General features: G+C 42.9%; 1 protein-coding gene and 1 long non-coding RNA gene across 3 annotated transcripts in view; one reads left to right on the forward strand and one right to left on the reverse strand.

Annotated features, from left to right (window-relative positions):
• TEC (tec protein tyrosine kinase) overlaps nucleotides 1-900 on the reverse strand; it is a 147,352-nt gene extending 146,452 nt beyond the window's left edge. The window contains exon 1 of one of the 2 annotated variants that reach the window (XM_055246735.2): nucleotides 777-900. The gene's annotated coding sequence lies outside the window, so the exon portion shown is untranslated. The remainder of the gene's footprint in view (nucleotides 1-776) is intronic. The other variant, XM_063619498.1, reaches the window with a different exon arrangement.
• Nucleotides 901-995: 95 nt separating this feature from the next.
• On the forward strand, nucleotides 996-26,001 carry LOC134732747 (uncharacterized). The gene is made up of 3 exons (XR_010116228.1): nucleotides 996-1,342; nucleotides 7,348-7,448; nucleotides 25,684-26,001. It is a non-coding gene; the product is annotated as an uncharacterized lncRNA (long non-coding RNA).
• Nucleotides 26,002-27,452: the final 1,451 nt, after the last annotated feature.

Below are 27,452 nucleotides of genomic sequence, written 5' to 3' on the forward strand. Positions count from 1 at the left end.
AGAAATTTAGGATTAAAGAAAATTAGGAAAGTGTACACTCCCAGGTCAAGGCCCTAGTTTTTCCAAGAAGTACATATATTTGCCGGGCACCTGTTTTCAATATTCAAACACAACTTCCCGGGGCGAGGTGGGCGGGGTATTAGGGGGGTGGGGAAGAGAACGTGAACTTCACTGGGTGAGTCACGTGCAACTGCGGAACATCTTGGCCGATACTGCCAATTTTTTTTTTTTATACTTTAAGTTCTAGGATACATGTGCACAACGTACAGGTTTGTTACATATGTACACATGTGCCATGTTGGTGTGCTGCACCCATTAACTCGTCATTTACATTAGATATATCTCGACACTGCCAAATTTCAATCAAGATCGCGCCGCTGCCCAACCCGAGAGGAGGCATCAGCCCTGCCTGCTGCTGGGACATGACCCCAATGCTGAACTTGCCGCGGGGCGGCCTCAGGCCTGGAACTTCAGGAAAAAGGGTCAAGTGTTCCTTAGGAGAGGTCAGTGCGGGAGTTGGGGAGGTGGAGAATCTACCGCCGGCAGGAAGGCGAGGCTGCGCCACTGCGCGCACCTGTCCCTCCTTCCCGGACCGAAGAGGGGACCCAGAGACTGCGCGCCCGCGCCCACTGCGGCACGGAGGGGAGAAAATCCTTCCCCGTTCCTCGAGGGGCGTGTGGAAGCCGCCTCTTGCCGCGCTCATCCCCGTCCCCACCCGTCCTCGCCCGGGGTATCGCACTCCCTGGGCCGCCCCAGCCGGCCCGCGGCGCCCTTACCTGGCTGAAGCGCGGTTGCTGCGCGTACCTGGGGAGACCGCGAGGTGCAGTCTGCGCCGCGGAGTCCGGAGCCTTGCGCCCCAGAGTCCAGAGGAAAGCGCCCCGCCCCGCCCCCTGATCGCCCCGTCCCGCCCCCGATCACCCCGCCCCGCCCCGATTGCTCGCCCAGTGGACGCGCTTCCCCGCCTCTGATCGTGCAGGCCCGCCCATTCCTCGATCGCCCCGCCCAGGTCGCTTGGGCCCTGGGTGGCAGGTTTGCGCAGCCCTGCGGCGATTTCAAGGCAAGTGACCGGAATGGGTCGGAAGCGCGTCCCAGTGAGTTTCAGGGAGCGTCCCTTAGGTTTCCGGGGGCGGCGTTGAACCTCCCTAGCCCCAGGCTTCCCATCCCAGGAGACCCGCCCCTCGAGGCTCGAACGCCCCTAGCCAGGAGAGCCCCGAGTAGTGCCACTTGTGGAAGACCAGGCGCCTGTCGGAATTAGGAACCGCACCTCCCCTTCCGCTAAGCGGTGGAAGGCCCGGCGGGTGACACGGGGCAGTGGAGCCATGCAGCCTGTTTTACCAAAAAAGTAAGTGGTTTTCCTGTGAAACCCGAGGCAGCAGTGCATATATGATACACTTAGAGGGTCACGTGCACTATTAATGTGTTAACATTAAACTCGCTGAAGAGTAGAAAACACACGTAAGACTTAACTGTGTGCCAGGCACTGTTCTAGGTACTTCGCATGTACTAAAAGTTCTCTGAAGCATATATTATCAGAATCCCCCATTTCACTTATGGTGCAAGTGAGGCAGAGAGAAGCTAAATAACTTGCCTAATGTCACCCAACTAGTAAATTGAGAAGCTGGGCTTCAAATCCTGGTCTTTCTCCTCTGGAGTCTCCACTGTTATCCACGGCTATCCGGAATCAGCAAACTCTGTGTGCATCCTATACCAGGAACTGTTCCCATGCCTGGGGAAGATGAGGCAAGGGCTCTGCCATTAGGGAACTTTTATTCTAGTGTAGGAGAAAGACAGTAAGTGATTGTCGACTAAAATTTAAAAGTCAAGCTGTTAAAGAATGAAAGTTAGTTTTATTCAGAAGTCTTACTGAGGACTAGAGATGGAGGCCTACAGCTCTGGAGGAGTCTTTTAGAGAGATTCTAGCAGATCCCTCCAACACAGAACTTCCCTTCTCAGTTTAGAAACAGTTGGTGAAGATTCAGTATGTGTAAAAGCACATCACAATTTGGGCTTAAGAGTCCATCTGTTTATAGATTACAGAAGCATAATCGCTCACCTCATCAGACTTTATCTTAGGTGCAGTAAAAGGCAAGGGCTCAGGCAAGAGATTTGGGGGATCCTGTGTTCTATCTCGTTTTGTCTTCAAAGCATCTTTCCGCCAGCTGCAGGTGGTCACAGAGTCAGGGGCTGTGTGAAATTATGCTGACAAGCAGAAATGAGCAAGCATGGCTTCTTAGCATGTTACTTGTCTCACATAATCAACAGGCAAGTAAAAAATTAAACCACTTCGTAAGTGAGGTGTCTTGACTGAAATAAAGCAGGGTGATGGAATTGAGAGTGAAAGGGAGAGGGAGTCTTCTTTAGATATGATGTTACTGGAGGCTTCTCTGGGGTAACAGTGGAGCTGAGACCTGAATGATAGGACAGAAGGCCAACCCAAGGCTGAAGCTAAGGGAATGGCAAGTGCTTTGATACTTACCACACCTCATGATTGCTTGGGACTTAAAATAGTGCCTTCCTATGTCATTTCTCCTTTGATCGCTGTAATAACCCTGAGAAGTCTAACAAGATTCCATTTAATACAGTGGTCCCCAACCTTTCTGGCACCAGGGACTGATTTTGTGGAAGATAATTTTTCCATGGACAGGTGTCAGGAAGAGATGGCTTGAGGATGAAACTGTTCCACCTCAGATCATCAGGCATTAGATTCTCGTAAGGCGTGCACCACCTAGATCCCTCGCATGCACAGTTCACACTAGGGTTTGCGCTCCTAAGAGAATCTAAGGCCAAGGCTGATCTGACAGGAGGTGGAGCTCAGCCGTAATGCAGACAATGGGGAGTGGCTGTAAATACAGATGAAGCTTTGCTCCCTTGCCCACCGCTCAACCGCTTACCTCCTGCTATGTGGCCAGGTTCCTAACAGACCACAGACTGGTACTGGTCCACGGCCTGCGGGTTGGGGAACCCTGATTTAACAGGGAAAACAATAACAGCAACAACAACTGAGGGTCAGAGAGGTTTCAATGACTTTCCAAAAGTCAGACAATTAGCTAGGAAAAGGGGAGATGGGAAGAGGGCACAGATTTGGACCAAGGCCTTCTGATTCCAAATCCTCTCTCCAGTGAGGGCTTAGAGTATAATGACTAGTACTTTGAATGAATCTAGTCAAATTTCTTTTTTATGATCTACTGTCTCCTCCCTACCCCAGTCTCTCCTGCCTCTTGTCCCATCCAGGTACTTGTTTTGGCTAGTTAACGTAATTTCCCCTAGCACAGATGTACTTTGAGGGGACAGGACCATAAACCATCTGAAACCGTATGCCAGAAAACTGTGTTGGGGGGCAGGAGAGTTATAGATATATAATTATAGTAATACAGTTAATTTTCTCCCAAGAAAAATGCTTATGTACGTATATTTTTAAGTGAGAGGACTTAGAACTTTTATCATATTAACTGATCCCAAAAAGGTAAGAGCTACCACCTTATGGAATTAACTGATATTATGATGGTTAGAAGAACCAGTTTCCAGTTCGCCTTGCCTGTTCCTGGTAGGTGATGGTAGCTCATATTCTTGACAATAGTAATGAGGATCTCAATGTTTATGAAGTTTGAAAAGGCAGAAAACCCAGACCCTCACATAATTTCTTCATAAAGTTTAAATTAAAAGAGAGAAAAGTGTCTGTATTGTCCCTACTAATTCTCAGAAAAACCAAAGAGAACAGATCTGTAAATAAAACATCTAGATCCAACATAATTCTTTCTAGTTGGGGTAATTTTCCTAAAGTTATCGTTTTCTAAATAAGACATTTGTTACACTATCAATCATACAGTTTAAGTAGGCAATTGCCACAGGTATACCATCCATAGATCACGTAATAGAGAACAATGGCAATTTTTTTCAGCAAGGTGTTGAGAAAGAGACAGAGAGACAGAGACAAAAAAAGAGGCCATTAGGGAACTTCAGCTACATTAAGGAAAAGGTGTAAAAACTGAGCTCAGAATGTGGTGGGATTAAAAAAAAGATTTAGTCTTTCTTTAATTTTTACTTTTTAGGTGAAAACAGAATACTACATTTGGGCCTATATAATTCAAACTTTTACACTGGTCCCTAGTCAAAAGAAGGAATCTAGTAGTGGACTTAAAAAGATTTCTCCCCCTGCCTCCAAAAAGAAGACTCAAACAATATTAGTATAACCATCTTTATTTTAAGAAAATCGAGATACAGAGAAAAAGGTATTAATATAAACTTCTTGGGAGACAAGACTCTCCCTTCTTACAAGATATCGCTATGGCTTCTATAAAGTTTGTTTAGATGATCAGTATCAGGTTGACATAATTTCAGTTCCTTGAGAGAAGAAAATGCCTCTTTTTAACTTACATGTAGATTCCACATGGTACAGAAGAAGACACACACAATCAACCTGGAAGGTTTGCAAAAATATATGTGTGTATATATTTGTATTTACAGCTTCTTGCCCTTTTTTTTTTTTTTTTTTGAGACAGAGTCCTGTTCTGTTGCCCAGGCTGGAGTGCAGTGGCACAATCTCGGCTAACTGAAACCCCTGCCTCCTGGGTTCAAGCGATTCTCCTGCCTCAGCCTCCTGAGTAGCTGGGATTATAGGTGCCTGCCACCACGCCTAGCTAATTTTTGTATTTTTAGTAGAGACAGGGTTTCACCATGTTGACCAGGCTGGTCTTGAACTCCTGACCTTGTGATCCGCCCGCCTTGGCCTCCCAAAGTGCTGGGATTACAGGCGTGAGCCAGCATGCCCGGCCAGCTTCTTGCATTCTTTTGTGCAAGTCACTGGTTTTATTTTGTAACCATCTTCCTACTGAAAAGGCAACTGGCCCATCATAGATAATTAATACATTTGTTGATGAATAAACGATGATGACAATGACGATAATGCAGACCTTATCAATCTTCCATGGAAAGTCTGTTCCTACATAAAGATGACTTCATTGTGATCCTATGATATGTCTGCTTCTCCTTCCATCATGTGCTGAAAGTAGTTGCTTCTTTAGAACTATTGCATAGAAGGAAGGAGTTTCAAATGTTGGACACAGAATCAATAATCATATTTCTGGGAAGAGATGCTAAATAAATAATTCAAAAGAAATAAAAAGCATCATATGCAAAGTATATTTATGAGATCATCATTTATAATAATAAATGTCCAATAATAGGGAAATGTTTACGTAAAATATATTAACAGTATGGAATGTCAAGCTGTCATTTAAAATTAACTATGTTGGCCAGGCACGGTGGCTCATGCCTGTAATCCCAGCACTTTGGGAGGCTGAGGCAGGTGGATCTTTTGAGCTCCGAAGTTCAAGACCAGCCTGGACAACATGGTGAAACTCCATCTCTACTAAAAATACAAATATTAGCCAGGCTTGGTGGTGCTCACCTGTAGTCCCAGCTACTCGGGAGGCTGAGGTAGGAGGATTGCTTGAGCCCAGGAGGGCAAAGCTGCAGTGAGCTGAGATCATGCCACTGTACTCCTGCCTGGAAAACAGAGCAAGAACCTGTCTCTAAATTAATTAATTAATTAAATAAATAAGATTACCGGCCGGGCGCGGTGGCTCACGCCTGTAATCCCAGCACTTTGGGAGGCCGAGGCGGGTGGATCACAAGGTCAGGAGATCGAGACCATCCTAGTTAACACGGTGAAACCCCATCTCTACTAAAAATACAAAAAATTAGCCAGGCGCGGTGGCAGGTGCCTGTAGTCCCAGCTACTCCGGAGGCTGAGGCAGGAGAATGACATGAACCTGGGAGGTGGAGCTTGCAGTGAGCTGAGATCGTGCCACTGCACCCCAGCCTGGGCGAAAGAGCAAGACTCCGTCTCAAAAAAAAAAAAAAAATAAGATTACCTATGTTAATGAAAAAGAGATAGGAAATAAAACTTATGAACAAGATTATATTTTTAAAAGTAGAACACAATGCTTTGAGTACCTGTAATTGCAACTAAATACAAATTATGTGGAGGAAAACTGAAAAGTAAGAATTATGGTTAACGGTTATTGAGGGGATTCCCTATGTGCCAGCATCCTTTCTAAGCATATTAGATTAATTCATCTTATTCTCACAGCTGTGTGAGGTAGACTGTTGTTATCTTCATTTTACAGATGAAGAAACAAAGGCAGAGAAGGTCTAAGTAATAGCCCAAAATCAGTTATTGAGTGGCAAAGCCCAGATGTGAACATGAAACAGTCTAACTCCAGAGTTTACATTTTTAACCTTTCAAAGCTGCCAAAGGGAATGATCTTTGAATCATGAATGATGTTTATACATATATTTCTCGTATAATGTTTTTATGTTGGTTTGATAGTAATTGAAAATTTTTTCGATGTTAGAGCCAGAAAAGAAGATATAGAAGTAAAACCAGATTGTGCTTAGCAAAAGAGACAGAGTTTCAAAGGGGTCCAATATCTCAACAGCTTGATACTTTATAAAAGCTGAGATAAAATGAGTTGTTCTGTCACAATAAAATGATATATTGAGTATTATTCCTATAAATAAAAAGTGTTCTCTGGCCTGAGGGCTTGAACAGGCTGTTTCCTCTGCCTGGAGTGCTCTATCTCCAGATCTTTTTGAAGTTACCTCCTTTGCGAGGGTGGCAGCCATGAAAATGCACCCATCACTACAATAGCAGGAGACTGAGAAAACATTGGTGAACAAAGCAGACAAAACTCCCTGTTGTAGGGGAGCTTACATTCTGGTGGAAGGTCAATCATTCGGAATTTGATTTAGCTGCAAGTAACAGCACCCCCTTGTGGTAGGCTGAATAAGGCCCTCCCAGTGATGTCCGTGTCTTAATTCCCTAGAACCTGTGAGTATAACTTATGCTGCAAAAAGGTCTTTGTAGATGGGATGAAGTGAAGGATCTTGAAATGAGATTATTCTGCACTATCTGGGTGAGCCCAATGTAGTTACAAGGGTCCTTACATGAGGGAGAAGGCAGGGTGCGATGAGGTAAGTAGAGGACAGAGTAAGAGAGAGATTAGAAGATGCTACACTGCTGGCTTTGAAGATGAAGGAAGAGACCACAAGCCAAAGAAAGCAGAAAGCTTCTAAAAGCTGGTGAAGGCAAGAAAACAGATTCTCTCCTAGAGACTCCAAGAGAAACCAGACACCTGGATTTCACCCCAGTGAAACTGGTTTTGGACTCTGACCTCCAGAACAGTAAGAGAATAAATGTGTATTGTTGTAAGCCAATAAATTTGTGGCAATGTATTACAGCAGCAATAGGAGACTAACAAGAGCCTTCAATAGAGAGCATCAGGGTCAGGCTGGCATGATGTTCCGGAGTGTCAGGGGCCCAGCTCCTTCTGTCTTTTCGTGTAGGTGGAAGAACCTGGAGGGAAGTATGAACAATTCCAGGGACTCATGATGTGAGTATGCGGCCATGCATTCACCCATGTGGGTATTTCTCAAACCTGAATCAGGTAGGAAGCCCTTTTAAACAAAATATTTATTTTAATTCACTTAAATATATAAATATAAAGCTACTTATTTATTCTTTATGTGTCTAGCATGTTATACATACTTAAAGCCAAAATAAGTTTTCAAAATAAATTCAAGCAACATTACAAAAGCAGTTACTGGGACCACACACACCCCTACCCCATGTTTTCACCAAAGGCCACACAGAGAATAGTAACAAGACATTTCTATTCCTCCCAGTCAGGGAGGTACCAGTGGAGACCTAACTTCTTGTATCCATACACTGGGATGGAACTCCCAACCGCATCCAGCAGTAATGAAGAGCACCCCACCCCCAAGTATCAATGGAGGAAGAGTGGGAAACCTGGATTTTTACCCCTACCTGGCTGTAGATAGAGGAGATGACCTGCATACCCTCCTTCCCCTGCCAAGACAGTGTCAGAAGAAGCCAGCTAAAACAAAAAGCGTAAATAAAATCCAGAATCTAATAACAGAATACCCCAAATTTTCTGGTTTTAATTGAAAATAACACACTATACCGAGAAACAGGGAGATCTCAATGAGATCTGAATGAAAAAGATAATCAGTAGATGCCAACACTGATTGCATCACTAGATGACAGGGATATTAGAATTATCTGGCAAAGATTTTAAATCATCATCATAAAACTGCTTCAATGAACAATTAGAAACATGCTTAAAACAAATGAAGTAAATAGTCTCTGCAAAGAAACTGAAAGTTTGAGTGAAGAAATAAAAGGTAAAAAAAGACCAAATGGAAATTTTATAAGTGAAAGTACAATAACTACAATTAAAAACTCTGTTCAGGCCGGGCACGGTGGCTCACGCCTGTAATCCCAGCACTTTGGGAGGCCGCAACGGGTGGATCATGAGGTCAGGAGATCGAGACCATCCTGACCAACATGGTGAAACCCCATCTCTACTAAAAACACAAAAATTAGCTAGGGATGGTGGCTGGTGCCTGTAGTCCCAGCTACTCAGGAGACTGAGGCAGGAGAATCGCTTGAACCCGGGAGGTAGAGGCTGCAGTGAGCCGAGATTGCAACACTGCACTCCAGCCTGGGTGACAGAGCGAGACTCCATCTCAAAACAAAACAAAACAAACAAACAAACAAAAAACTTCTGTTCAGCAGAATAGATGGGACAGAGGAAAGAATCAGTGAACTGGAAAATTGAGCAATAGCAAGTTACCTAATCGGAACAACAGCGATTAAAAACAAAACTAGTCCTATGGGACTATAACAATAGATCTACCATTTGTGTCTTCAGAGTCTCAGGAGAAGAGGAAGAGGACAGGGTTGGAAAAAGTACTCAAAGAAATAATGGCTGAAAACTCTTCATATTTGGCAAAAGACATAAACCTATACACTAGGAAGCTGAGTTACCCTCACACAGGATAAACACAAAGAAATCCACACTGAGACACATCATAGTCAAACTTCTTAACACTAAAGATAAAGAAAAAATCTTGAAAGCAGCAAGAGAGACATAACACCTTACCAATAGGGAAAAAAACAATTTGAATGACAGCATATTTCTCATCAGGAAATACAAGAAAGAAATGGCAGGGAATTTTTTGCATGCTGAAATAAAATAACTGTCAGCCAGCCTAGAATCCTATATCCTGCCAAAATATCCCTCAACAATTAAGGGAAATTCAACTGGGCACGGTGGCTCATGCCTGTAATCCCAGCACCTTGGGAGGCCAAGTTGGGTGGATCACTTGAGGTCGGGAGTTTGAGACCAGCCTGACCAACATGGTGAAACCCCATCTCTAGTAAAAAATACAAAAATTAGCCGGGCGTGGTGGTGGGCACCTGTAATCCAAGCTACTCGGGAGGCTGAGGCAGGAGAATTGCTTCAACCCAGGAGGTGGAGGTTGCAACGAGCTGAGATCACACCATTACAGTCCAGCCTGGACAACAAAAGCAAAATTCTGTCTCTAAATAAATAAAGAAACTCGAGACTTTCCCAGATAAAAGAAAATGAAGACAACTTATCATTAGCTGATCTACCCAAAAAGAATGGTGAAAGGAGGTTCTCTAAACAGGAAGAAATCAATAAAAGATGGAATCTTGAAAGGAAAGAAGAAAAAACACAGTAAACAATAATACAGATAAATAGAGTAAATATTCATTTTCCTCTGCCTTTTGTAAATTATAATGGATAATTGAAGCAAAAATTTAACACCAAGGCCAGGCACAATGGCTCACACCTGTAATCCCAGAATTTTGGGATGCCAAGGTGGGAAGATCACTTGAGCCCAGGAGTTCAAGACCAGCCTGGAGAACATAGTGAGACCCCAGTTCTACAAAATAATAATAATAATAATTTTAAAAAATAAATTTTAACACTGAGTGGTTCTAAAAGTATGCAAAGAAAATATTTAGGATATTTATAAATGGAGAAGGGTAAATTTTAGCTCTTATAGAGAGCTAAAATTTCCGTATTTCCCTCAAATGGAAAAATGATAACACCAGTAGAAGTTTTAATAGTGTGGCCAGTAGGCCGGGTGCGGTGGCTCACGCTTGTAATCCCAGCACTTTGGGAGGCCGAGGCGGGCAGATCACGAGGTCAGGAGATCGAGACCATCCTGGCTAACACAGTGAAACCCCGTCTCTACTAAAAAAATACAAAAAAATTAGCCGGGCATGGTGGCGGGCGCCTGTAGTCCCAGCTACTCGGAGAGGCTGAGGCAGGAGAATGGCGTGAACCCAGGAGGCGGAGCTTGCAGTGAGCCGAGATCGCGCCACTGCACTCCAGCCTGGGCAACAGAGCGAGACTCCGTCTCAAAAAAAAAAAAAAAAATAGTGTGGCCGGGCACAGTGGATCATGCCTGTAATCCCAGCATTTTGGGAGGCCGAGGTGGGTGGATCACCTGAGGTCAGGAGTTTGAGACCAGCCTGGCCAACATGGCAAAGCTCTGTCTCTACAAAAATACAAAAAAAATCCAGGTGTAGTGGCACACGCCTGTAATCCCAGCTACTCGGGAGGCTGAGGCAGGAGAATCACTTGAACCTGGGAGACAGAGGTTGCCATGAGCCAAGATCATGCCACTGCACTCTAGCCTGGGAGACAGAGTGAGACTCCATCTCAAAAAAAAAAAAAAAAAGTTTTAATAGTGTAAAACTAATCATTTAAAAAGCTACACAAAGAGATATACTCAGAAGCACTATAGATAAACCAAAGTGGAATTTGAAAAGCATCCCCATCTCAACAACTGATAGAACAAGTAAACAGAAAACTAGCAAGGGTACTCAACAATACCACCAATCAACAGGCTCTAATTGACATTTAGAGAACACTCCACCTAACAGCAGAATAAACATTCTTTTCAAGTATCCACAGAATATATACCAAGCTAGACCATATTAGTATATGGTGGTCATATGACCTAGTGGCCATAAACCACAACAAATTTAAAATCACTGAAATCATATACATTGTGTTCTCTGATCACAGTGAAATCAAACCAGAAATCAAAAATGGAAGGATAGGTGGCTGGCAAGATGGTTGAACAGGAACAGCTCCGGTCTGCAGTTACCAGCGAGGTCAACATAGAAGGCGGGTGATTTCTGCATTTCCAACTGAGGTACCCAACTTATCTCACTAGGGCTGGTTAGACAGTGTGTGCAGCCCACAGAGGGTGAGCTGAAGCAAGGTGGGATGGCGCATCACCTAGAAGCACAAGGGTTTGGGGAACTCCCTCCCCCAGCCAAGGGAAACCGTAAGGGACTGTGCCGTGAGGTATGGTGTGCTCTGGCCCAGATACTATGTTTTTCCCACAGTCTTCGCAAGCCACAGACCAGGAGATTCCCTAGGGTGCCTACAACACCAGGGCCCAGGGTTTCAAGCACAAATCTAGGTGGCCACTTAGGCAGACACCAAGCTAGCTGCAGGAGTGTTTTTTCATACCCTGGTGGCACCTGGAATGCCAGCGAGACAGAACTGTTCACTCCCCTGGAAAGGGGGCTGAAGCCAGGGAGCCAAGTGGTCTAGCTCAGCAGATCCCACCCCCACGGAACCCAGCAAGCTAAGATCCACTGGCTTGAAATTCTCGCTGCCAGCACAGCAGTCTGAAGTCGACCTGGGATGCTCCACCTTGGTGGGGGAAGGGGTGTCTGCCATTACTGAGGCTTGAGTAGGTGGTTTTCCCCTCACAGTGTAAACAAAGCCACCGGGAAGTTTAAACTGGGTAGAGCCCACCATAGCTCAGCAAAGCTGCTGTAGCCAGACTGACTCTCTAGATTCCTCCTCTCTGGGCAGGGCATCTCTGAAAGAAAGGCAGCAGCCCCAGTCAGGGGCTTATAGATAAAACACCCATCTCCCTGGGACAGAGCACCTGGGGGAAGGTGTGGCTGTGGGCACAGCTTCAGCAGACTTAAACATTCCTGCCTGCTGGCTCTGAAGAGAGCAGTGGATCTCCCAGCACAGCGCTCGAGCTCTGCTAAGGGACAGACTGCCTCCTCAGGTGGGTTCCTCACCCCCATACCTCCTGACTGGGAGACACCTCGCAGCAGGGGTTGACAGACACCTCATACAGGAAAGCTCTGGCTGGCATCTGGTGGGTGTCCCTCTGGGACAGAGCTTCCAGAGGAAGAAACAGGCAGCAATCTTTGCTGTTCTGCAGCCTCCGCTGGTGATACCCAGGCAAACAGGGTCTGGAGTGGACCACCAGCAAACTGCAGCAGACCTGCAGCAGAGGGGCCTGACTGTTAGAAGGAAAACTAACAAACAGAAAGGAATAGCATCAACATTAACAAAAAGGATGTCCACACAGAAACCCCATCTGAAGGTCACCAACATCAAAGACCAAAGGTAGATAAATCCACAAAGATGAGGAAACATCAGCACAAAATGGCTGAAAATTCCAAAAACCAGAATGCCTTTTCTTCTCCAAAGGATCAAAACTCCTTGCCAGCAAAGGAAAAAAACTGGACGGAGAGTGAGTTTGACAAGTTGACAGAATTAGGCTTCAGAAGGTGGGTAATAAACTCATCTGAGCTAAACAAGCATGTTCTAACCCAATGCAAGGAAGCTAAGAACCTTGAAAAAAGGTTAGAGGAATTGCTAACTAGAATAACCAGTTTAGAGAAGAACATAAATAACCTGATGGAGCTGAAAAACACAGCATGAGAACTTTGTGAAGCATACACAAGTATCCATAGCCGAATTGATCAAGCAGAAGAAAGAATATCAGAGATTGAGTATGAACTTAATGAAATAAAGCGTGAAGTCAAGATTAGAGAAAAAAAAATGAAACAGAATGAACAAAGCCTCCAAGAAATATAGGACTATATGAAAAGACCAAACCTCTGTTTGATTGGTGTACCTGAAAGTGACGGGGAGAATGGAATAAAGTTGGAAAACACTCTTCAGGATATTATCCAGGAGAACTTCCCCAACCTAGCAAGACAGGCCAGCATTCAAATTCAGGAAACACAGATAATGCCACAAAGATACTTGTCGAGAAGAGCAACCCTAAGACACATAATCATCAGATTCACCAAGGTTGAAATGAAGGAAAAAAATGTTAAGGGCAGCCAGAGAGAAAGGTCAGGTTACCCACAAAGGGAAGCCCATCAGACTAACAGTGGATCTCTTGGCACAAAACTTACAAGCCAGAAGAGAGTGGGGACCGATATTCAACATTCCTAAATAAAAGAATTTTCAACCCAGAATTTCATATCCAGCCAAACTAAGCTTCATAAGTAAAGGAGAAAATTATAGACAAGCAAATGCTGAGAGATTTTGTCACCACCAGGCCTGCCTTACAAGAGCTACTGAAGGAAGCACTAAACATGGAAAGGAAAAACTGGTACCAGCCACTGCAAAAACATACCAAATTGTAAAGACCATCAACACTGTGAAGAAACTGCATCAACTAACAGGCAAAATAACCAGCTAGCATCATAATGACAGGATCAAATTCACACATAACAATATTAGCCTTAAATGTAAATGGGCTAAATGCCACAATTAAAAGACACTGACTGGCAAATTGGATAGAGTCAAGACCCTTCAGTGTACTGTATTCAGGAGACCCATCTCACATGCACAGACACACATAGGCTCAAAATAAAGGGATGGAGGAATATTTACCAAGCAGATGGAAAGAAAAAAAAAAAAAAAACAGGGGTTGCAATCCTAGTCTCTGATAAAACAGACTTTAAACCAACAAAGATCAAAAAAGAAAGAAGGGCATTACATAATGGTAAAGGGATCAATGCAACAGGAAGAGATATATATGCACCCAATACAGGAGCACTCAGATTCAATAGGCAAGTTCTTAGAGATCTACAAAGAGACCTAGACTCCCACACAATAATAGTGGGAGACTTTAACACCCCACTGTCAATATTAGCTCAGCTAGACAGAAAATTAATAAAGATATTCAGGACTTGAACTCAGCTCTGGAATAAGCAGACCTAATAGACATCTACAGAACTTTCCACCCCAAATCAACAGAATAAACATTCTTCTCAGCACCACATCACACATAGTCTAAAACTGACCACATAATGGGAAGTAAAACACTCCTCAACAATTCAAAAGAAAGGAAATCATAACAAACAGTCTCTCAGCCCACCATGCAATCAAATTAGAAGTCAGGATTAAGAAACTCACTCAAAACCGCACAACTACATGGAAACTGAACAACCTGCTCCTGAAAGACTACTGGGTAAATAATGAAATGCAGGCAGAAATAAATAAGTTCTTTGAAACCAATGAGAACAAAGACACAATGTACCAGAATCTCTGGGACACAGCTAAAGCAGTGTTTAGAGGGAAATTTATAGCACTAAATGCCCACAAGAGAAAGTGGGAAAGATCTAATATCGATACCCTAACATCACAATGAAAAGAACTAGAGAAGCAACAGCAAACACATTGAAAAGCTAGCAGAAGACAAGAAATAGCTAAGATCAGAGCAGAACTGAAGGAGATAGAGACAGATAAAACCCTTCAAAAAGGGGGTGGAGCCAAGATGGCGGAATAGGAACAGCTCCGGTCTCCAGCTCCCAGCCCCAGCGACACAGAAGACTGGTGATTTCTGCATTTCTGCTTGAGGTACCGGTTTCATCTCACTAAGGAGTGCCTAACAGTGGGTGCAGGACAGTCGGTGAAGCGCACTGTGCGCGAGCCGAAGCAGGGCGAGGCATTGCCTCACTCGGGAAGCACAAGGGGTCAGGGAGTTCCCTTTCCTAGTCAAAGAAAGGGGAAACAGACGGCACCTGGAATATCGGGTCAGTCCCATCCTAATACTGCGCTTTTCCAACGGGCCTGGAAAACGGCACACTAGGAGATTGTGTCCCGCACCTGGCTCAGAGGGTCCTAAGCCCACGGAGTCTCGCTGATTGCTAGCACAGCAGTCTGAGATAAAGCTGAAGGCGGCAGCGAGGCTGGGGGAGGGGCGCCCGCCATTGCCCAGGCTTGCTTAGGTAAACAAAGCAGCCAGGAAGCTCGAACTGGGTGGAGCCCACCACAGCTCAAGGAGGCCTGCCTGCCTCTGTAGGCTCCACCTCTGGGGGCGGGGCACAGATAAAAACTCAGCAGGAACCTCCACAGCCTTAAATGTCCCTGTCTGACTGACAGCTTTGAAGAGAGTAGTGGTTCTCCCAGCACGCAGCTGGAGATCTGACAACGGACAGACTGCCTCCTAAAGTGGGTCCCTCACCCCTGAGCAGCCTAACTGGGAGGCACCCCCCCAGTAGGGACAGACTGACACCTCACTCAACTGGGTACTCCTCTGAGACAAAACTTTCAGAGGAACTAGCAGACAGCCGAAAATCCGCTGTTCTGCAGCCACCGCTGCTGACACCCAGCCAAACAGGGTCTGGAGTGGACCTCTAGTAAACTCCAACAGACCTGCAGCTGAGGGTCCTATCTGGTAGAAGGAAAACTAACAAACAGAAAGGACATCCACACCAAAAATCCATCTGTACATCACCATCATCAAAGAGAAAAAGTAGATAAAACCACAAAGATGGGGAAAAAACCGACCAAAAAAACTGGAAACTCTAAAAAACAGAGCACCTCTCCTCCTCCAAAGGAACGCAGTTCCTCACCAGCAACGGAACAAAGCTGGATGGAGGATGACTTTGATGAGTTGAGAGAAGAAGGCTTCAGACGATCAAACTACTCTGAGCTACGAGAGGAAATTCAAAACAATAGCAAAAAAGTTAAAAACTTTGAAAAAAACTTAGAAGACTGGATAACTAGAATAACCAATGGAGAGAAGAGCTTAAAGGAGCTGATGGAGCTGAAAGCCAAGTTTCGAGAACTACGCGAAGATTGCAGAAGCCTCAGTAGCAGATGCGATCAACTGGAAGAAAGGGTATCGCTGATGGAAGATGAAATGAATGAAATGGAGAGAGAAGGAAAGTTTAGAGAAAAAAGAATAAAAAGAAATGAACAAAGCCTCCAAGAAATTTGGGACTATGTGAAAAGACCAAACCTACGTCTGATTGGTGTACCTGAAAATGATGGGGAGAATGGAACCAAGTTGGAAAACACTCTGCAAGATATTATCCAGGAGAACTTCCCCAATCTAGCAAGGCAGGCCAGCATTCAGATTCAGGAAATACAGAGAACGCCACAAAGATACTCCTCGAGAAGGGCAACTCCAAGACACATAATTGTCAGATTCACCAAAGTTGAAATGAAGGAAAAAATGTTAAGGGCAGCCAGAGAGAAAGGTCGGGTTACCCACAAAGGGAAGCCCATCAGACTAACAGCTGATCTCTCAGCAGAAACTCTACAAGCCAGAAGAGAGTGGGGGCCGATATTCAACATTCTTAAAGAAAAGAATTTTCAACCCAGAATTTCCTATCCCGCCAAACTAAGCTTCATAAGTGAAGGAGAAATAAAATACTTTACAGACAAGCAAACGCTGAGTGATTTTGTCACCACAAGGCCTGCCCTAAAAGAGCTCCTGAAGGAAGCACTAAACATGGAAAGGAACAACCGGTACCAGCCACTGCAAAAACATGCCAAATTGTAAAGACCATCGAGGCTAGGAAGAAACTATAGCATCTAATGAGCAAAATAACCAACTAACATCATAATGACAGGATCAGATTCACACATAACAATATTAATGTTAAATGTAAATGGGCTAAATGCTCCAATCAAAAGACACAGACTGGCAAACTGGATAAGGAGTCAGGACCCATCAGTGTGCTGTATTCAGGAAACCCATGTCACATGCAGAGACGCACATAGACTCAAAATAAAGGGGTGGAGGAAGATCTATCAAGCAACTGGAAAACAAAAAAAGGCAGGGGTTGCAATCCTAGTCTCTGATAAAATAGACTTTAAACCGACAAAGATCAAAAGAGACAAAGAAGGCCATTACATAATGGTAAAGGGATCAATTCAACAAGAAGAGCTAACTATCCTAAATATATATGCACCCAACACAGGAGCACCCAGATTCATAAAGCAAGTCCTCAGTGACCTACAAAGGGACTTAAACTCCCATACAATAATAATGGGAGATTTTAACACCCCACTGTCAGCATTAGACAGATCAACGAGACAGAAAGTTAACAAGGATATCCAGGAATTGAACTCAGCTCTACATAAAGTGGACCTAATAGACATCTACAGAACTCTCCACCCCAAGTCAACAGAATATACATTTTTTTCAGCACCACACCACACCTATTCCAAAATTGACCACATAGTTGGAAGTAAAGCTCTCCTCAGCAAATGTAAAAGAACAGAAATTATAACAAACTGTCTCTCAGACCACAGTGCAATCAAACTAGAACTCAGGATTAAGAAACTCACTCAAAACCGCTCAACTACATGGAAACTGAACAACCTGCTCCTGAATGACTATTGGGTACATAATGAAATGAAGGCAGAAATAAAGATGTTCTTTGAAACCAATGAGAACAAAGACACAACATACCAGAATCTCTGGGACACGTTCAAAGCAGTGTGTAAAGGGAAATTTATAGCACTAAATGCCCACAAGAGAAAGCAGGAAAGATCCAAAATTGACACCCTAACATCACAATTAAAAGAACTAGAAAAGCAAGAGCAAACCCATTCAAAAGCTAGCAGAAGGCTAGAAATAACTAAAATCGGAGCAGAACTGAAGGAAATAGAGACACAAAAAAACCTTCAAAAAATTAATGAATCCAGGAGCTGGTTTTTTGAAAAGATCAACAAAATTGATGGACCGCTAGCAAGACTAATAAAGAAGAAAAGAGAGAAGAAACAAATAGATGCAATAAAAAACGAAAAAGGGGATATCACCACCGATCCCACAGAAATACAATCTACCATCAGAGAATACTACAAACACCTCTATGCAAATAAACTAGAAAATCTAGAAGAAATGGATAAATTCCTTGACAAATACACCCTCCCAAGACTAAACCAGGAAGAAGTTGAATCTCTGAATAGACCAATAACAGGTTCTGAAATTGTGGCAATAATCAATAGCTTACCAACCAAAAAGAGTCCAGGACCTGATGGATTCACAGCTGAATTCTACCAGAGGTACAAGGAGGAACTGGTACCATTCCTTGTGAAACTATTCCAATCGATAGAAAAAGAGGGAATCCTCCCTAACACATTTTACGAAGCCAGCATTGTCCTGATACCAAAACCTGGCAGAGACATAACCAAAAAAGAGAATTTCAGACCAATATCCTTGATGAACATTGATGCAAAAATCCTCAATAAAATACTGGCAAACCGAATCCAGCAGCACATCAAAAAGCTTATCCACCATGATCAAGTGGGCTTCATCCCTGGGATGCAAGGCTGGTTCAACATATGCAAATCAATAAATGTAATCCAGCATATAAACAGAACCAAAGACAAAAACCACATGATTATCTCAATAGATGCAGAAAAGGCCTTTGACAAAATTCAACAACCCTTCATGCGAAAAACTCTCAATAAATTAGGTATTGATGGGACGTATCTCAAAATAATAAGAGCTATCTACGACAAACCCACAGCCAATATCATACTGAATGGGCAAAAACTGGAAGCATTCCCTTTGAAAACTGGCACAAGGCAGGGATGCCCTCTCTCACCGCTCCTATTCAACATAGTGCTGGAAGTTCTGGCCAGAGCAATCAGGCAGGAGAAGGAAATAAAGGGTATTCAATTAGGAAAAGAGGAAGTCAAATTGTCCCTGTTTGCAGATGATATGATTGTATATCTAGAAAACCCCATTGTCTCAGCCCAAAATCTCCTTAAGCTGATTAGCAACTTCAGCAAAGCCTCAGGATACAAAATTAATGTACAAAAATCACAAGCATTCTTGTACACCAATAACAGACAAACAGAGAGCCAAATCATGAGTGAACTCCCATTCACAATTGCTTCAAAGAGAATAAAATACCTAGGAATCTAACTTACAAGGGATGTGAAGGACCTCTTCAAGGAGAACTACAAACCACTGCTCAATGAAATAAAAGAGGATACAAACAAATGGAAGAACATTCCATGCTCATGGTTTGGAAGAATCAATATCGTGAAAATGGCCATACTGCCCAAGGTAATTTATAGATTCAATGCCATCCCCATCAAGCTACCAGTGACTTTCTTCACAGAATTGGAAAAAACTACTTTAAAGTTCATATGGAACCAAAAAAGAGCCCGCATCGCCAAGTCAATCCTAAGCCAAAAGAACAAAGCTGGAGGCATCACGCTACCTGACTTTAAACTATACTACAAGGCTACAGTAGCCAAAACAGCATGGTATTGGTACCACAACAGAGACATAGATCAATGGAACAGAACAGAGCCCTCAGAAATGATGCCGCATATCTACAACTATCTGATCTTTGACAAACCTGACAAAAACAAGAAATGGGGAAAGGATTCCCTATTTAATAAATGGTGCTGGGAAATCTGGCTAGCCATATGTAGAAAGCTGAAACTGGATCCCTTCCTTACACCTTATACAAAAATTAATTCAAGATGGATTAAAGACTTATATGTTAGACCTAAAACCATTAAAATCCTACAAGAAAACCTAGGCAATACCATTCAGGACATAGGCGTGGGCAAGGACTTCATGTCTAAAACACCAAAAGCAATGGCAACAAAAGCCAAAATCGACAAATGGGATCTCATTAAACTAAAGAGCTTCTGCACAGCAAAAGAAACTATCATCAGAGTGAACAGGCAACCTACACAATGGGAGAAAATTTTTGCAACCTACTCATCTGACAAAGGGCTAATAACCAGAATCTACAATGAACTCAAACAAATTTACAAGAAAAAAACAAACAACCCCATCAAAAAGTGGGCAGAGGACATGAACAGACACTTCTCAAAAGAAGACATTTATGCAGCCAAAAAACACATGAAGAAATGCTCATCATCACTGGCCATCAGAGAAATGCAAATCAAAACCACAGTGAGATACCATCTCACACCAGTTAGAATGGCCATCATTAAAAAATCAGGAAACAACAGGTGCTGGAGAGGATGTGGAGAAATAGGAACACTTTTACACTGTTGGTGGGACTGTAAACTAGTTCAACCATTGTGGAAGTCAGTGTGGTGATTCCTCAGGGATCTAGAACTAGAAATACCATTTGACCCAGCCATCCCATTACTGGGTATATACCTAAAGGACTATAAATCATGCTGCTATAAAGACACATGCACACGTATGTTTATTGCGGCACTATTCACAATAGCAAAGAGTTGGAACCAACCCAAATGTCCAACAACGATAGACTGGATTAAGAAAATGTGGCACATATACACCATGGAATACTATGCAGCCATAAAAAATGATGAGTTCGTGTCCTTTGTAGGGACATGGATGAAACTGGAAAACATCATTCTCAGTAAACTATCGCAAGGACAAAAAACCAAACACCGCATGTTCTCACTCATAGGTGGGAATTGAACAATGAGAACTCATGGACACAGGAAGGTGAACATCACACTCCGGGGACTGTTGTGGGGTGGGGGGAGGGGGAGGGACAGCATTAGGAGATACACCTAATGCTAAATGATGAGTTAATGGGTGCAGGAAATCAACATGGCACATGGATACATATGTAACAAACCTGCACATTGTGCACATGTACCCTAAAACACTAAAGTATAATAAAAATAAATAAATAAATTAATTAATTAAAAAAAAAAAAAACCCTTCAAAAAAAATCAATGAATCCAGGAGCTGGTTTTTTTTTAAAAGATTAACAAAATAGATAGACCGCTAGCCATTCTAATAAAGAAGAAAAGAGAGAAGAATCAAATAGACACAATAAAAAATGATAAAAGGGGATATCACCACTGATCTCAGAGAAATACAAACCACCATCAGAGAATACTATAAACACCTCTATGCAAATAAACTAGAAAATCTAGAGTAAATGGATAAATTCCTAGACACATACACCCGCCCAAGACTAAATCAGGAAGAAATCTAATCCCTGAATAGACCAATAACAAGTTCTGAAATTGAGGCAGTAATTAATAGCCTACCAACCAAAAAAAGCCCAGGACCACACAGATTCACAGCCGGATTTTACCAAAGGTACAAAGAGGAGCTGGTACCTTTCCTTCTGAAACTATTTCAAACAATAAAAAAAGAGAGACTCCTCCCTAACTCATTTTATGAGGCCAGCATCATCCTGACACCAAAACCTGGCAGAAACACAACAAAAAAAGAAAATTTCTGGCCAATATCCCTGATGAACATCAATGCGGAAATCCTCAATAAAATACTGGCAAACTGAATCCAGCAGCACATCAAAAAGCTTATCCACCATGATCAAGTTGGCTTCATCCCTGGGATGCAGGACTGGTTGAACCCACACAAATCAGCAAACTTCATCCATCACATAAACAGAACCAATGACAAAAACCACATGATTATCTCAATAGATGCAGAAAAGGCCATTGATAAAATTCAACAACGCTTCATGCTAAAAACTCTCAATAAACTAGGTATTGACGGAACATATCTCAAAATAATAAGAACTATTTATGACAAACCCACAACCAATATCATACTGAATAGGCAAAAGCTGGAAGCATTCCCTTTGAAAACCAGCACAAGACAAGGATGCCCTCTTTCACCACTCCTATTCAATATAGTATTGAAAGTCCCGGCCAGGGCAATCAGGCAAGAGAAAGAAATAAATGGTATTCAAATAGGAAGACAGGAAGTCAAATTATCTCTGTTTGCAGATGACATGATTGTATATTTAGAAAACCCCATCATCTCAGACCAAAATCTCCTTAAGCTGATAAGCAACTTCAGCAAAGTCTCAGGATACAAAATCAATGTGCAAAAATCACAAGCATTCCTATACACCAATAACAGACAAACAGAGAGTCAAATCATGTGCAAACTCCCATTCACAATTGCTACAAAGAGAATAAAATACCTAGGAATCCAACTTACAAGGGATGTGAAGGACCTGTCAAGGAGAGCTACAAACCACTGCTCAAGGAAATAAGAGAGGACACAAAGAAATGGAAAAACATTCCATGCTTATGGATAGGAAGAATCAATATAATGAAAATGGCTATACTGCCCAAAGTAATTTATAGATTCAATGCTATCCCCATCAAGCTACCATTGACTTTCTTCACAGAATTAGAAAAAACTACTTTAAATTTCATATGAAACCAAAGAAGAGTCCACATAGCCAAGACAATCCTAAGCAAAAAGAACAAAGCTGGAGGCATCACACTACCTGACTTCAAACTATACTACAAGGCTACAGTAAGTAATGAAAACAGCATAGTACTGGTACCAAAACAGATATATAGACCAATGGAACAGAACAGAGGCCTCAGAAATAACACCACACGGGCTGGGCGTGGTGGCTCACGTCTGTAATCCCAGTACTTTGGGAGGCCAAGGTGGGTGGATCACTTGCCGCCAGGAGTTCGAGACCAGCCTGGCCAACATGGTGAAACCTCATCTTTACTAAAAATACAAAAAATTAGCTGGGTGTGGTGGTGCGCACCTGTAGTCGCAGCTACTCCGGAGGCTGAGGCAGGAGAATCGCTTAAACCCAGGAGGCGGAGGTTGCAGTGAGCTGAGATTGCACCACGGCACTCCAGCCTGGCAACAGAGCGAGACTCCATCTCAAAAAAAAAAAAAAAAAAAGAAATAACACCACACATATACAACCATCTGATCTTTGACAAACTGGACAAAAACAAGAAATGGGGAAAGGATTCCCTATTGAATAAATGTTGTTGGGAAAACTGGCTAGCCATATGCAGAAAACTGAAACTGGACCCTTCCTTACACCTTATACACAAATTAACTCAAGATGGATTAAAGACTTACACATAAGACCTAAAACCATAAAAACCCTAGAAGAAAACCTAGGCAATACCATTCAGGACATAGGCATGGACAAAGACTTCATGACTAAAACACCAAATGTAATGGCAACAAAAGCCAAAATAGACAAATGAGATCTAATTAAAATAAAGAGCTTCTGCACAGCAAAAGAAACTATCATCAGAGTGAACAGGCAACCTGCAGAATGGGACAAAATTTTTGCAATCTATCTATCAGACAAAGGGCTAATATCCAGAATCAACAAAGAACTTCAACAAATTTATAAGAAAGAAACAACCCCATCAAAAAGTGGGTGAAGGAAATGAACAGACACTTCTCAAAAGAAGACATTTATGCAGCCAACAAACCAATGAAAAAAAGCTCATCATCACTGGTCATTAGAGGAATGCAAATCAAAACCACAATGAGATACCATCTCTGAAGGGGTGGGTTGCCCCTCCACACCTGTGGGCGTTTCTCATTAGGTGGAACGAGGGACTTGGAAAAGAAAGAGACACAGAGACAAAGTATAGAGAAAGAAAAATGGGCCCAGGGGACCGGCGTTCAGCATACGGAGGATCCACGCCAGCCTCTGAGTTCCCTTAGTATTTATTGATCATTATCGGGCGTTTCCCGGAGAAAGGGATGTGGCAGGATAATAGGATAATAGTGGAGAGAAGGTCAGAAGATAAACACATGAACAAATGTCTCTGCATCATAAACAAGGTAAAGAAAAAAGTGCTGTGCTTTAGATGTGCATGTACATAAACATCTCAATGCCTTAAGGAGCAGTATTGCTGCCAGCATGTCCCACCTCCAGCCCTAAGGCGGTTTTCCCCTATCTCAGTAGATGGAGTATACAATTGGCTTTACACAGAGACATTCCATTGCCCAGGGACAAGCGGGAGACAGAAGCCTTCCTCTTATCTCAACCGCAAAGAGGCGTTCCTCCTCAGCACAGACCCTTTATGGGTGTCGGGCTGGGGGACAGTCAGGTCTTTCCCTTCCCACGAGGCCATATTTCAGACTATCACATGGGGAGAAACCTTGGACAATACCTGGCTTTCCTAGGCAGAGGTCCCTGCAGCCTTCCGCAGTGTTTTGTGTCTCTGGGTACTTGATCTCTCTTTCTTTTCCCCACACATCTCATGCCAGTTAGAATGGCAATCGTTAAAAAGTCAGGAAACAACAGATGCTGGAGAGGATGTGGAGACATAGGAATGCTTTTATGCTGTTGGTAGGAGTGTAAATTAGTTCAGCCATTGTGGAAGACAGTGTGGCTATTCCTCAATGATCTAGAACCAGAAATACCATTTGACCCAACAATCCCATTACTGGGCATATACCCAAAGGATTATAAATCATTCTACTATAAAGACACATGCACACTTATGTTTATTGCAGCACTATTCACAATAGCAAAGACTTGGAACCAACCCAAATGCCCATCAATGATAGACTGGATAAAGAAAATGTGGCACATATACACCGTGGAATACTATGCAGCCATATAGAAGGATGAGTTCATGTCCTTTGCAGGGACATGGATAAAGCTGGAGACCATCATTCTCAGCAACAAACAGAAAACCAAACACTGCATGTTCTCACTCATAAGTGGGAGTTGAACAGTGAGAACCCATGGACACAGGGAGGGGAACATCACACACCAGGGCCTGTCGGGGGATGGGAGACAAGGGGAGGGATAGCATTAGGAGAAATACCTAATGTAGATGATGGGTTGATGGGTGCAGCAAACCACCATGGCACATATATACCTATGTAACAAACCTGCACGTTCTGCACATGTATCCCAGAACTTAAAGTATAATTTAAAAAAATGGAAGGATAACAAGAATATCTCCAAACAAATACTTGGAAACTAAACAACACACTTGTAAATAATCCATGGATTAAAGAGGAAATCTTAAGGGAAAAAATACTTGGAATTGAATAAAAATGAAAATATAACATATCAAATTTTGTAGGGTACCGGCTAAATAGTGTTGAGGGATAAATTTATAGCAGGAAAAGCATGCATTAGAAAAGAGAAAAAAGTTTCAATAATCTAAGCTCCCATTGTAAGAACCTAGAAAGGGAAAAGTAATATAAATCCAAAGCAAACAGAAGAAAGGACATAATAAAGATAAAAGAATAAATAAAATAAAAATTAATAAAAATAATATAGATAAAAGATAAATCAATGCAGTTAAAAATAGAAAAGCAATGGAGAAAATCAGTGAAAGAACTGGTTATTTTAGGAAGTCTCTAAAATTGACAAACATCTAGCAAGATACTACAAGATAAAAAGAATGAAGACCCAAACTACCAAAATCAGGAATGAAACAGAAGCTATCACTAGAGACCCTTCAGAAATCAAACGGGTGATAAGAGACTGCTACAAACACCTCTACACACATAAATTTGACAATGCAGATAAAATCAACCAATCCTTTTAAAAGTACGAATTACCACAACTAGACCAATATGAAATAAGTGAGTTGAAAAGCCCTATAACTATTGTGATATTATGATACATATATTGGTTTTTATCCAGTGTTCCCAGCTAACTCCCATTGACCTTGTTACAGTCTTTTGTTATAACGTTGGGGCACTTTAGGCCTCAGAAAGCAAAATCTCCCTCTCTAACCTTCTGCCCTCCTTTCCCCTCTGCCCTCCTTTCCCCTCTTCCTTTTTCTCCCCAAGGCAGAAATCTTCCTCTGCCTTTCAGTCTTGGAGTTGACCATAAAGAAATCCTCTGACCTACCCTATCAGATTGTAGATTATCAGACCTACATTTTAGGAGAGGTTCTGTCCCATACCCAGAAGGAAGAAATGCTACACAGACAGGCCTTGCTGTGTTCCTCCGCTCAATTAGTGTTAATTCATATCCTCTTTTGTCCCATCACATTTCTACAGAACTGTCCATGTTTCAATCATTTCTATCCAGTGAAATCTCTATAGAAGGCCCAAGGGGACTGATGAGGTATGGAGAACTTCCAGACAGCAGAACATGTGGAGGGTTCTGGAGGATGGCGTGCCTGGAGAGAGCGTGAAAGCTCCACACACTTTCCCGTATGCCTTTTCTGTAAATCCCCTTATCTATATCCTTTGTAATAACCTTCACGATAAACCAGCAAATGTGTTTCCAAGTTCTGTGAACCGCTCTAGCAAATTAATCAAACTTAAGGAGAGGGTCATGGGAACCTCAGTTTATAACCTTGTCGGTCAGCACAGGTAAAGCAACCTGGGGCTTGCAATTGGCATCTGAAGCGGGACCTCATCCTTTAACTTGTGGGACTGAGCCCTCAACCTGTGGAATTCTAATGCCATCTCCAGGTAGATGGCATCAGAATTGAATTGGAGGGCACCCAGCTGGTATCCACTGCAGAACTGATTGCTCACATGCTGGGGAGAAATCTACTGGTCACAGAAGTCTTCTATGCTAATTGTTTTGTGGTGTGAGAACAGAGGAAAAATACTTTGAGTGCTTTCCACTCAACTATTAAGGAACTGAATACATAATTTTAAAACTCCCCCAAAAGAAATCTCCAGACCCAGATGGTTCGCTGGAGAATTCTAAACCGGTGGCTCACGCTTGTAATCCCAGCACTTTGGGAGGCCGAGGCGGGCGGATCACGAGGTCAGGAGATCGAGACCACGGTGAAACCCCGTCTCTACTAAAAAATACAAAAAATTAGCCGGGTGTGGTGGCGGGCGCCTGTAGTCCCAGCTACTCGGAGAGGCTGAGGCAGGAGAATGGCGTGAACCCGGGAGGCGGAGCTTGCAGTGAGCCGAAATCGCGCCACTGCACTCCAGCCTGGGCGACAGTGCGAGACTCCGTCTCAAAAAAAAAAAAAAAAGTCTAAAAAAGAATTAACTCAAATTTTTAATAATCTCTACCAGAAAACAGAATAGGAAAGGATACTTCCCAGTTCATTATATAAAGCAGTATTGGCCGGGCGCGGTGGCTCATGCCTGTAATCCTAGCACTTTGGGAGGCCAAGGCGGGTGGATCACAAGGTCAGGAGATCGAGACCATCCTGACTAACACGGTGAAACCCCGTCTCTAATAAAAATACAAAAAATTAGCCGGGCGTGGTGGCGGGCTGCTGTAGTCCCAGCTAGTCCGGAGGCTGAGGCAGGAGAATGGCATGAACCCGGGAGGCGGAGCTTGCAGTGAGCCGAGATCGCGCCACTGCACCCCAGCCTAGGGGACAGAGCAAGATTCCATCTCAAAAAAAAAAAAAAAAAAGCAGTATTACCCTGATACCAAAACCAGAAAAAAAGTACCAAAAAATAAAACTACAGACCAATATCCCTCATGAAAATAGATGCAAAATTCCTTACCAGAATATTAGCCAATAATATTCTGTTATAGATAAAAATAATTGTATACTATGTGATATAGTTTGGATATTTGTCCCCACAGTTCAACACAATTCTTGTGTTGACCGGTGGGAGGTGGGACTGATGGGAAGTGTTTGAATGGGGGGCTCGGAGAAATGCCGATCCCTCATGACTTCATGCTGTCTTTGTGATAGTGAGTTCTTACGAGATCTGGTCATTTAAAAGTGTGTGGCACCTCCAATCCCCTCGCCCTTGCTCCTGCTTTTGCCACATAAAATGCCTGCTCCCACTTTGCCTTGAGCCGTGAGACTAATACATTGCTGGTGGGAATATAAAAT

Source organism: Symphalangus syndactylus, chromosome 16, assembly GCF_028878055.3.
Source record: "Symphalangus syndactylus isolate Jambi chromosome 16, NHGRI_mSymSyn1-v2.1_pri, whole genome shotgun sequence".
NCBI classification, from domain to species: Eukaryota; Metazoa; Chordata; class Mammalia; order Primates; family Hylobatidae; genus Symphalangus; species Symphalangus syndactylus.